The following is a 13,222-nucleotide window of genomic DNA, read 5'->3' as shown; positions in this document are numbered from 1 at the left end:
CCATGAGCATGTAAAAGGTAAAAAGAGAAACACCTGCCTCAAGCTTCTCCCGTTTTGTCTACCTTTCAATTAAAATGGAAAGAGAGACAGAGAGACAAAAAAAGACAGACAAAATGAATGCACTCTCCAGATCTCAGAAAGTGACACACAGATCTTGGAATATTAAATTCCCATAGTGTTAGCTTTTCGTAGAGATGCATGAAAAGGGCCATTAAAAGCCCAGATCTACACAGACCCCCGACAATCAGTGTGTACACAGGAGGGGGGAGGAAAACCCTCATTTATAGCTCTTATTATCTTTGTATGTTCAATAAACTTAAAAACTGCCAAAATCCTAATTTACTTACATTCGTTTATTAATACTCAGGAGACTTGGGGAACCGGTCCTTTATAAAAATAGCTTGTGTATTTTCTTGTTTATGTTTGCTTTAAAGAAGACAGCACAGCAGAAAAGCATAAATTCATAAGGTATGGTTTAACTTTCACTGGGTTTCCCCCTTGCCTTTTCTGCTAAATATAATTTTTTTTTTAATCCCCGTTCCCTTTTGCTCCAAAAGTTCCTCTCTCCAGATGGTCGGAGAGACTGAAACGCTGTCATCCTCTTGATGAAAATGGATACCTTCCTGCCTCCAATTTGAAGCGGGCGGATCACAAAACTGGCAGTGAACCTCTGGTGATATTCACAGGTCACAGGAAAAGAAAAAAGAAATCCACCAATAAAAAGGCAACTGCAGGGTTACCAAAAAATAACTCCCATTTTTTTTTTTTTCACAGCGCACATGGAATAAACACCCTGAGAAAAATTATATAATTGTTCTCAGAACACCAAGAATCACGAACTAGGCGCTAATACAAGGTCTAGGATTTCACAAAGGATAGGGCCACAGAGACAGATGTGGGAGAATATGCATACACATGCATACATCAAATAAATGCTACGTATGCCCCAGAGTGCCCTTGAAATTGGGAGGTCCTGGAGACTGAACAAAACAGAAATAAACCAGAAAAACCCTTGCACACTTTACAAAACAAGGATTCTTCCTAAGTCATGAAAGAATCTAAGCCCTATATTTTTCCTGGGCTAGATTTCATTTGATTTTTAAATTTTAGTCATACTTTAAATGTGTAAACAGCTCCTTGCTTCTATTTCTACAGGGCTTACGATAAGGGGAAAACTTTTTCACGTATCTTTTAGGGATAAAGAATAAAACGTAAGCCAGGAACCCCAAAGCAAATCAATACGCTAAGTTTATCAAGCAAAACCCAGTATTTCCTTGAGAATTATACAACTGCCCAACAGTTTGGAAAATACTACTAAATGTATTAGAGGTCTTGAGATGAGGCTAAAAGATGAAAAAAATATTACCTTCTAGGGAAAGGGGAAATTGAAAATTAGATCATCTCATTCTAATGACAGAATGAGCACAAACAACTATAATATACCTACAGACTATTAGTCTGACAGGTTCCCGGTCAGTCGGTATTAATACAAGCTAAATATACTATGTATTACTCCCAAATTTCAGAAATCAATATATTTACTCTAAAACTGAAAATAAACTCTCCCACATTATTAAATCACCTTCTATTTTAAAACAATCAAAATAAATTCTTTTAGGATAATATATAATTTTAATTACATATTCTACTACATTACCCTTAAACATGTAGTATAATTATTAAATTATTATATACGTACATCGAATACATGCCATGTGACGGCACCTAACCAGATTCATCTTTTTCCCAGATCTGGGTAGAATTATTTGATACCTCTTTTGGGAGGTAAAGACAAATCTTTGGTAATTTTGCTCGTATAAGGAGGCTACTTGGACTGTAAATTATGGTCAAGCACAAAGATCTGAGAATAAGCACACTTAACCCAAATTCAGAAATACTGCCTGCATGAAAAAGAGTATCTATGGGGTTAAAAAAGTTTTGAGGCTATATCATACCACACAATTTCTGTTTTTCTGGTGTAGCCAAATTAAGATTCTTTAGATGAGGTGCAAGCCTTTGTTAACAAATCGAACACTGTTTATAGCTTCTTAAAAAAGGCAATTTCTGTATATTTTATAAATTTTCTTCATATTATAACTGATCAGGTACAACGTTATTCCCTCTTAATTCATATACTTCATCTTTCTCATTCGGAAGTTATTTTTAAGGTAAGTGCTCTATATATTCGTTGATATAAATAAATATCACATAGAACTATTATATTTTTTAAAGTAGAAGGAATCAAAGATTTAGCTTAAACCTGTCCCCCACATTTTAGTTATAAGAAAATTCAATAATGGAATGGTCAAAGCAACTGCTCAAGATAGGCAACTATCAATTACTCTTTATTTTCTACTACTTAATGGTTACACTTTCTTTAAAAATCTTGGTGGAAGTATAGGATGATATTTGTGAAAACAGAGTGATCACTTCAGTTTATCCTTAATGCTTTAATTTTTAGTAACCTGGATGACCAGTAAGCTGCCTCATTATTTTATTTCAGTCAACTATTTTCCCAATCTCTCAAAGGACTTGAAAGTACGGGTTGCAGGAAGGTATTTAATAGACATACTAAATTCAATAAGAAAAGCTCACATCCACTTAATTTTAATTATCATACCCTAGGTAAATAGAAAGATGACTTACACATTTGTTAAAGAAAATAGCTTTTAATTTAACAGAACAATAACAAACACCCCAGATATCTTCAAATGACTAACACAAGAAAATCAGTCCAATGGAAAATGAAATACGAATCCCAAACTGCAGCTTGTATTGTAGTGTATTGAAGTGACTCTGTCAAGGAAACATGAGGAAAGACTAAAGGGAAACAAAAATCTACACTTAGTTTTTTTCTGATAAGGTATCTGAGATCAAGGTGACCTTTGGCATTCCAGTTCCTGCCACGAGAGTAACTAAAGAAGTGTGAAATTTTTGTTGCAAAATTGGAAATGGGGAAACTTGGCTCAAGCTCAAAGGCTACAGCCCTTTAAGTGAACTATTTGTTTAATAAAAGCTTCATGGAAGGGCTTCCCTGGTGGCCCAGTGGTTAAGAATCCACCTGCCAATGCTGGGGACACAGGTTCGACCCCTGGTCCGGGAAGATCCCACAGGCTGCGGAGCAACGAAGCCCGTGCATCACAACTACTGAGCCGGCGCTCTAGAGCCTGCACGCCACAACTACTGAGCCCACGTGCCACAAGGATTGAAGCTTGCGTGCCTAGAGCCCATGCTCCACAAGAAGAGAAGCCACCGCAATGAGAAGCCCGCGCACCACAACGGAGAGCAGCCCCCGCTCGCTGTGCAACTAGAGAAAGCCCGGGTGCAGCAACGAAGACCCAACGCAGCCAAAAATAAATAAATAAATAAATAAATAAATAAATAATTCTTTAAAAAAAAGCTTCATGGAAAACTAATAGCTAGTTAATATTCAAAGTTAGCACCATTATCTTTTCTCCTACAGTCCTGAATTTAAAACAAAATCACAAATACAGAAATTCTGAGTTTAACAAAACTCTCTAGATAACAGTAAACCCTGAACGAATAAAAACTCTAAAAGTTCTCATTTTACAGATTTAATTTTTGTTGTAATTTGCGATGTATTACTATGGCACATTAGCTGTTCCAACCAATGTTCTGATTATCATCTGTTCCATCATCAAAGAAACAATGTGACACATTCTTTGAAACAGAACCTCTGTCTACTAGAAAAGAAGAAAACCAAGCCAACACACAAACCAACGAACAAAATGAAGCGAGTAGAATGCATATCCTACCTTTTCCCTTTGAGGTGCTCATTTTCACCTGTCTTGGCATGTCACTTTCACTTATGGAGATTTTTAAAAAATAACAATGATTACCATTTGTTCAGGGCCTCTTGTGGAATAGCTTTTCTGCCAGGAGCTCCATACACATTATTTCTAATCCTCATAAAAATCAAACAAGATGGACATTATTAATAGTATCATTCCTATTTCATACAGCTGAAGGACGGCAGAGAGGTCAGATGCACTGGCCCAGACAGGCCTGGGTCTAAGTGCCCGTTCCATCATTTATGAGCTAGGCAACCTTGGACCTGTTACTTTACCCTCTCTGGTCTTCAGATTCCTGCCTGTAAAGAGGGAATGACAGTGCCTGGTATGCCAAATCCTTGTAAGAATTAAAAGGCATACAGCGTATAAACACAACTAGAATAATACCTGGCACTTACTAAGCATGCAAAAAAATCAGATAATTGTGTTAATGTTGTGCCGCTATTTTTTTTTACTTTAATTATCTGGACAAATGTGACTCAGGAAAGTTAACCCACTTTTCCATGTTAAAAACTCACCAAGTGGTAAAGGAAAGATTCGAACTAGTCATCCAAGTCTATGTTCTTTCCATTAAAAAACAATTTCTTGATCTTAAGAGGCAAAAAAGAAAAAATATTTTAGCTATGAACACAAGGCTGTACTTTGGCCACGGTTTAATAGAAATATTCTTGTGGGGTCTCATAATTACCTTTTAAGAAAATAAAATGTGATAAGGCATGTTGACAGTAAAACCAACATATGTTGGTTACTTTCTTCCCAAAGTGGGAAGCTGAACTCTGGAGGGGATAAAGAGAAGTGGTTATAGATGGTGTATCATGAGGCGTGTAACTGAGTGGGGTCGGGGGATAGCCACTGGGCTGTGCAGTAGACCTTTAACGTTCATTAACACTACTACCTCTTTGTGATCTGCAAGTATCCTCTGAATAAATAATTTCCAAAGAGAACCAGTTGAGAATAACTGAAACATTGTAATGGAGACTTTCAGATCCTTAAAGAGAGTTACTGTGTGCTCCACAATGAGTAGAAAATAGCAAAGCACAATTGTGCCTCAGATGTCCAAGTGCTGGCGAGGCCGACTTAGTAGCTCACACCTTGGGAGATTTCACAAATATTCTAAACTGTGACAGTTAGACACTCAAGTGCCAAGAGTTTATGGTGTGCCACTGATGTTCACAAACCTAGGCACATGCATTGATGCTTCCCAGCATCTAATGGGGAAAAGTACTTGTAGGGGGATCAGCTCACTACTCAGGCAACTAACCGTATTGGACCTCAACTCTTACTGTTTGAAGGACATGGGTCACAGTAAGAGAAAAGAATGGCTATAGGGCAGTGATGCCTACCCAAGGGCCTGGACAGAGCCCAGGGCTCCTGACTTCTCATCCAGTCCTCCTGGCACTCTACTTCCTAAAGTCTTTTTTAACTTTATAACTTAAATATTCCAACGGGTAGTAAAATGGCATAAAAGGTTAATAAGCAGATACAAGTAACAGAGTTGAATAAGTTGTCATAAGGTTTATAGGCAGTGAATAATGCTCAGGAGTATTAAAAAGAAGGCAACACACAACCCAACAGTGCAAAGAAAAACAAAAACCAACTACAGAAATAAAAATTAATCATCTGGTATATTTTCAGTATATATTACCAAGTCAAGGAATATTTACTAATGGAAAAAGATCCTATTTCATTTCCAAATGATGGTTAAAGGCCACTTTGCATTATTATCACATAAACAGGAAATAAGTTTAGAGATAACACATAAATGTTGCAGTATATTGACAAATAGATGGATATTTAATTATACATGAAAAAAAATTCAGAGGTATAGTCTGTTGCAATTGTGAAGCTTTTATTTCCATCTCAATCACTTGAAGCTTTTATAGGAATGAAATAAATAGTTCTAAGTGCCACAAAGTAGCTCCCAATAAGAAGAGTTTTACTCCTCAAACTATTTTTATTAGTAGTCTGAAAAAAAAATCACAATTATCTAGACATGTATAAAATGTACCATTCATGTATATGATATTCATATTTTATTTCTACTAACAGCAATGACCTGTCTTCACTCTACCATAGTGCATCACAAAAAACAAATGAAAAAGAATATGAATATGAACCCCCAAAAGAAATTCCTTGAGTATGTAATATATTTAGAACACAAGTCATTTTGAGCATATATCCAAACACTCCATGACAAATACTACATAGAACTTTTCTACCCTTCCGAATATCAGTTGAGTTTTGATTATCCGTTCATGAGTATATTAAACCTGAAGCTAAACTCTACAAGTGAATTACAGCCAAGAATTTTATCCTTCTCAGCCACGAAATTTCCTTTTCTATGTTAAGTAGTAAAATTGTAAGAATTTTAATTCCCTTCTTTGCATCTCTATCTATCAAATTGTGTAACTCAATTAAAAGAAATTAAAAGACCCAAAAGAAAGCAACAGAAAGGAGCAGCAGAGATCTGAGTGATCTATAATGGATCAGAAGCACATAAGCACGCAGGATGGGCAGACTGCAGCCCATGCACTTTCGACCAGCACACTCAGCCTGCAGCAGGCTTGGCCATGACACAGTAAAAAAGGGAGCTGGACCTATTATTAACCGCAAGAGCTACAGAAAAACCTGACGTTCTTTATGGCCAGACAGTTCTACCTTGTTCTTTCCTTTCTTCAAATTAAAAGGCAATATGTTTTTAAATATAGCTAGTTGCAGTATATTTTTCAAATCTCTAAATTTCAACCTATTAAAAAAGAGTCTGTGTAGCTTAAAAATTTACAAGGAAGGAAAAAAACTTTGCTTTAATTAAAAATAAAAAACAACTAAGAACCACTAATAATTGTATAGCAATATTATTGTGATTTAGATCTACATAGTGTCCCATTATTTTACAAGTATTTTACAAGTATCAGTGTGTTATCACTGCAAACATGAGGCAGCAAAACGGTGAAGGTAGGTATGATTAGGCTCACTCTGTTATGATATCATAGATGTATCACACATATGATATTGGGATATATCATAGATATAGAACGTTTGAGATTTTAAGCTGTTTTCACATATTATCATGCAGCCATCTCAGTGATATATGCAGGGAGTTAACAGTTAAAAACAAAGAAAAGGAACCATTTATTATGGTATTATAACTTAACACTCTCTAGAACTGGAAAGGGATCTGGTCCCAATATCTGTCAGACCAAGCTCTTGTCACTGTTGGCATGACAAAGTGATGCCAGTGATAAAAAATAGCTAACACCAAATTTACTTAGGGCGTGCCAGACACTATCCCAGCAAAACTACATATCCTCATTTTGTCCTGACACCAACCCTATTGTTTTATCATCCCAGTTTTACATAGAAGGAATTTGGAGGCATAGACACATTAAGTAACTTGCTCCAAGTCACATAGCTCGTTAAGTGGAAAAATTGACATTCAAAATCATGTCATCTTTCTTGCGAGTTTGAGCTTTAACATGATCTCTTGATCGCTAAGGGGCTTCTCTCCAAGGTGGTCACAGACGCCTAGCTAAACCCAGATTTGTAGAACTCTGGATCCCCTTTACATACTCTATGGCCATGTAGCAGACAAGGGGCTGAGAACGCTGTTTGGCCCAAAGAGAAGAACACAAGATGACCTCAGTAAGCAGGGCACAAAGAAAGTTCTTGTGCACTACTACAAGGAGGACCGTTCATCTGTCTTTCAGACCTGAAGCTGAGCCATGTAGCAGCAGGACCTGATTCTCTTGTTTGACAGTACTAAAAACAGACAGAGGCAGAGAATCTGCTGAGAGTTACACTGGGGTTTAGTGGTGACTAAATACCAACACACTAAACTTGTTTTTTTTAATAGAAATCTCTGCCCATCTTTTATTTATTTTTTTAAAAATAAATATTTTATTTTATTTATTTTATTTTTGGCTGAGTTGGGTCTTCGTTGCTGCGTGCGGGCTTTTCTCTGGTTGCAGTGAGCGGGGGCTACTCTTCGGTGCAGTGTGTGGTAGTGGGTTCTCTTGTGGAGCACGGGCTCTAGGCACGTGGGCTTCAGTAGTTGTGGAGCGCGGGTTCAGTAGTTGTGGCCCACGGGCTCTAGAGTGCAGGCTCAGTAGTTGTGGCGCATGGGCTTAGTTGCTCCACTGCATGTGGGATCTTCCCGGACTAGGGATCGAACCCATGTCCCCTGCACTGACAGGTGTATCCTTAACCACTGCGCCACCAGGGAAGCCCAATATGCTAAATTGATGAAAAAAACCCCACCACACTATTACTTAAGGCATTCATGTGAAGTGTGACTACAGTCCTGTCTATGTGTACCAGCCTCTGGCTCCGAATACATCTTTTTATTTTGACACCTGCATTGCTCTTGCTCTTGGCACTGACGGAGCAGATACTGTATGTTTGCTATTACTGTCAATGTGGTGTATCACGGGAATGCCCACTACCAGCGTTCTGAGCACCCTGGCCCTCCCTGAGAAGGCCTTAAATTGATTAAGTTACACCTGGCTAAAGATCTCTTGGAATACTTTACTTAATTGCGTAAAATTTGGTCCAGGTGAAACCTGACTTCTTCCTGGTTACATTCCTTATGTTACTTATTCACAGGGGAACCAGCTTCCTGACCAGGCTTAGGATCAGCACAGATAAAAGACTGTAGATATTAAGCCCATCACATGTCTTTAGTATGTTTTGAACACCTAAGTTGTTTCCAAGCTTTTATTTATTGAATGTTCATTAGAAATTAAAGGTAATGTTAAGAAAAATGTGATTTATTATTTCTAGTTATCTTCAATCATAAACAGATGTAACTAAATTATTTCATATCTCTATCTCAGCTGTCACATCAAATTCATGACTATCAATTATTTCTAATGGATCAGCTCCCATCTCAATACTATATTTTCCTCTTTCACTACCGTTTGCTTTTTTTTTTTTTAGGTGATAACTATGGGGTCATGAGGAGGTATTGGAACATCAAAATCCTGTTAGTTATATCTGCCAATAAATAGCTTTGTGACCTCTGATGACATGGTTTCATCAACTGAATGAGGGCAGCACGTTTTCAGGATGAAAACAAATTATATGATTCCACAAGAAAGAGGAAAATTAATTTTAGGTTTATTCTGATGTTGATTATTGTTGTTTCTTCTATACTCTGCTGAAGGCTAAGAAGGCCTGCTGAGGATGGTCCATCACAGAAACAATAAAGTTTAAAAAAGTGTTATGAAAAAATGTGCATTGTGTGTGTGTGTGTGTGTGTGTGTGTGTGTGTGTGGTACCTGGCACAGAATAGGCCCCAGTAGTTACTAAATGCACACATGAATGAATGAATAAACGCACTGCACACAAGACACAAGTCAAACTAAGAATAACATCATAAAGCAGAGAAAGATAAACATTCATTGGTTCTGCCAAAATAGATTTGAGTACATTTCACGTCTTGATGTGTTTTAGGGCTGAGCTGCCTTTCGGAAGTGGAGGCAATTACCTCTAACGATCCATATGTAAGGGTTCTAAAGAGGACCATTTCCCGCCCTTTTCCCTTTGAACCTAAGGTCATAGGTTGATGCCTTAGGACTAGAGCTCACATCCTTCACTGGATGTTAATAGGTGTGATTTTTAAAAAGGGATCTAAGCTCAAATAAGTTTGGTCACTATTGGGGTAAACAAATTAATACCATTGCAGCAGACCTTAGTCAATGTACAATACTACAGGAGGTACAAGTCTACCTCCCTGGAAATAATTCCACGTCACAAACCCACTTTTCAACACACCTGCAATCATCCCCCATCTTGGGAAATGCTTGTATAGTCTGTTAGCAGTTATTACACTTTGATGTGACAAGGTCTCTAATCTTTTCCCAGGAACTAATTTTTAAGAATGAGAGGGAAGTGAAGAGGGGATGAGGGTACAGAGAGGGCTTTACCAGAAGGGAAAGCAGCACCAGAGAAAAATGCTGATTACTTTATAGTTTGACCTTGTGCAACCCTAAATGTGCCATTCCTATTCCTCCAATCCCAGTGTCTTTAGGGCTGTGTTTGTACAGCCCAGACGGCTGTACACCTTCTTTGACCTTGAACTTAATTGTATAAAAGGAAATTTGGTGAAATTCTATGATTAATCGTCATAAAAAGTTGATATTTTCAAAGTATTTTGAATTACAAAGACTTTCTACATCCATTACATTATTTAATAATCACTTTAAGATTGATCGCCTACCCAAGTGGTCAACTCTCTCACCCATCTTATACATTAGGAGACAGAAGCTGGGAGAGCACCTTCTCTTCCCAGTAGTCAAATGACTCTAGGACAGCACGAGAAAGGTTATAACCTAGGTCGTTTTTCTTTGCTGTTGTTCATATATTATTGTGTGAAATTTAAAAAAAAATTTTTTTTATTTTACTGAAATATAGTTGATTTACAATGTTGTGTTAATTTCTGCTGTACAGCAAAGTGACTCAGTTATGCATATATATATATTCTTTTTCATATTCTTTTCTATTATGGTTTATCACAGGATATTGAATATAGTTCCCTGTGCTATACAGTAGGATCCTGTTGTTTAACCTTGGTCTTTTCACTGCAAATCCCAGATCAGAGTTGTTAGCACTTGATAAGAATATCCTTCCAAATCACCTATGGTCTAAAGAATCTGGAGATCAATTTTTCATATTAGTAAATGATATCTACTAACGTTGAGTACAGCTAAAGATGAATTCTAGGCTGGTCTTCGAAGCATCAAACTTAACACTGGGTGCTTCAAACAGATGCCTTCATCTTCTACTTACCAAGAGAATTGTTAAGAACATTGAGTTTCCAATCTGGTAAAGTTTTGAACAGGAATCACTGCCATGGTACACTGTATAACTATTATCCCATCCTCCCTTTCACAAAGCTGAAAGAAGTACAAATGATCTTTTTTTCTGTCAAAACGTATGGCGCTAAGTACTTTCAACTAAAAACAAAAGCATGAAATAATTACCAAATGTATAACTCTGTGGCACAGAGTGAAATGAAAAAAAAAGAAGTATGCAAATTGTCAACCTCTCTGTCCAATCAGCCACCTCTCTTTATCCCTTCAGACACCTGCCCCTCCCCCATACCCAGGGCAAACTTTCAGGTAAAATCAACCAGCAATGTTTCACTGCCTTAACTCACAGCAGAGCTTCTAGATGCTTTGGTACATAAAAATAAATAAATAAATAAAATAGGAGGCCAGAATTTTCATTAGAAGCTAGCTGGGAGATTTCAGACGTATAACAATCAACTAGAAAATGTATGAAAGTGAGTATAGTTTGTACTAAATGTTTATGCAAAGGAAATGTAAAGGAAATTATTCCATTAGGCTAGGGTTATTTAAAAAAACCTCAAAGACTGGGCAATAGAAGACCAAGTGACCAACAATAAATAGGTCATATCTTCAAGCACATTTAAAATACAATTCAGTTGACTTTCTCTAATATTTAAATTCCAGACACTTTTGCATGCGATCTAGTTCTTCTTAATTTTAAAGATATACAGTTTAAAGCTCTGCTACTGGCTATTTCAAATATTTTTCTGGAATAACAAAGGTATAAATAAATATAAACAATAGTAACTTCTTTAACAATAAAAATTACAGTAAGAATGCCCCTTTGATTCCTTTCCAAGAAATGAAACCTTTTATAAATAAGTTACTTTGTTCAATCATTTTGAACCTTCAAAACAGAAATGTAAAATCCAGATGATTGCTCACTATTAAGATAAGGGAAGCAGTTTAAAATTCTCAATGTTGAAGAACGTTATGAGAAAGTTTCTCTTATAAGAAGAGGAACACAGCAGTTTCACATAATAAAAGGCTTAGAATTGATTACTATCTTTTTTTTTCTTCCTTGATAAATTACTAACTGGTGAGAACTTAAGAGAAATATACAGAAAGGTTAAAAAGAAGCAAGGGATGTTTCCTTTTCCTGATGGAGAAACATCCATTAAATATATACTTCTTTGCTTACATAATTAGGACATATTAGATCCTCTGTCAGGAACTTTCCAATCTCTAGGTAGGCAGGTAGGTAGGTAGGTAGATAGACAGACAGACAGACAGATAGATGTGTATAGTATGAATGTATGTGTATGCAAGTTTGTGTATATGATGAAATTAAAGCTTTATAAAACACAGCCGCAGGTGGATAGGAAGGAACTACTTAATGGGTATGGGGTTTCCTTTCGGGGTGATGAAAATGTTTTGGAAATAGACAGATGCAGGGGTTGCTCAACATTGTGAATATACCAAATACCAATGAATTGCCCATTTAAAAATGGTTAATTTTATGTTACGTACATTTCACCTCAATTAAAATAAAACAAAACAAAATCACTGTAGCAGGCCTAAAACTTATGTATCCTTCACAAAAAATATTAGTGAGGACCCATCTGCAGGGAGGTGGTATTCCAGGAGAAGAGAGGACCAACGATCGACCATATTTCTTAAGCAGTAAGCCTTGTCATCAGAGGCTAGTTGGAAAATGTAGGTAAATAATGCAGCCATTATCGAAACTGCTCTCTCACCAAAGTCACTCATCATCTCTTCGTCACCAAATTCAATCTTCTTCATTCTATCAAGGAAATGAACTTATGATTCTCCCTCATTGCCGAAACAGCTTACGTGAGCTAACCAGCTGTAGATAATGGTCCCCAATGGAGACCATCTTTCCAGTTTTGGTTCTACCACTCATCAACTGACCGTCGGTAGGTCATTCAGCCTCTCTCTCAATCTTACAATATTCATTTGGAAAATACAGATCATGACATCTGCTGCTACATGGAGATGTGTTGCAAATAAAACCAGATCATGCTCTGAGAAAACACCTTGAAAAAAAACGGACCTCAACGTATCTAATTTGTATAGCACGTTCAGCACCTTAGTGATGCTTAAAATATTTTTTGATGGTGATGAGTCCATTTTCTTTAATGGAAAATTTCTTGATACGTACACAACCTATTCAGCTCTTTCTCTATCAATTACAAATGGGAATGGGAACCAGGGGTGTCATATCGACAGGAGTATAGACCAAAAAACTTTGGGGAAAGAATGAGCTCAGTAAGTTTTAATCAAATATATTTCATCTTCTAAACTTTCCCAGCACTCTACTTTTAGAAATTTGTAAATTTTATGAATTATACAGGTCTTCTCTCCCATAAAATACTGTGGGCTCCTCAGGGAAAGAGGGTGTGATACAGAGGACATTCAATGAAATGACTGCCTACAGCAGGTGCCCAATAAGTATTTATTATACAAACAAGGGCAACAGCCAAAGTAAAAGAAGACCAATTCTTTCCTGCACTTACAAAGCTTACACAGCAGATTTTCGGCACTGAAGTCCCTTACAGAAGTGTATTTCAGGTATCTTTGTTGAGAACTGTCCTCTGAATC

General features: G+C 36.9%; 1 protein-coding gene across 22 annotated transcripts in view; it reads right to left on the bottom strand.

Annotated features, from left to right (window-relative positions):
• The window catches only part of TCF4 (transcription factor 4), a gene marked incomplete at its 5' end in the record, with an annotated part of 357,231 nt that overhangs the window by 56,511 nt on the left and 287,498 nt on the right, over nucleotides 1-13,222 (bottom strand). The gene's annotated exons all lie outside the window — the stretch shown is intronic.

The sequence above is a fragment of the Stenella coeruleoalba genome, assembly GCF_951394435.1.
Source record: "Stenella coeruleoalba genome assembly, chromosome: 14".
In the NCBI taxonomy this organism is placed as follows: domain Eukaryota; kingdom Metazoa; phylum Chordata; class Mammalia; order Artiodactyla; family Delphinidae; genus Stenella; species Stenella coeruleoalba.
This window is presented reverse-complemented; position numbering and strand designations above follow the sequence as displayed.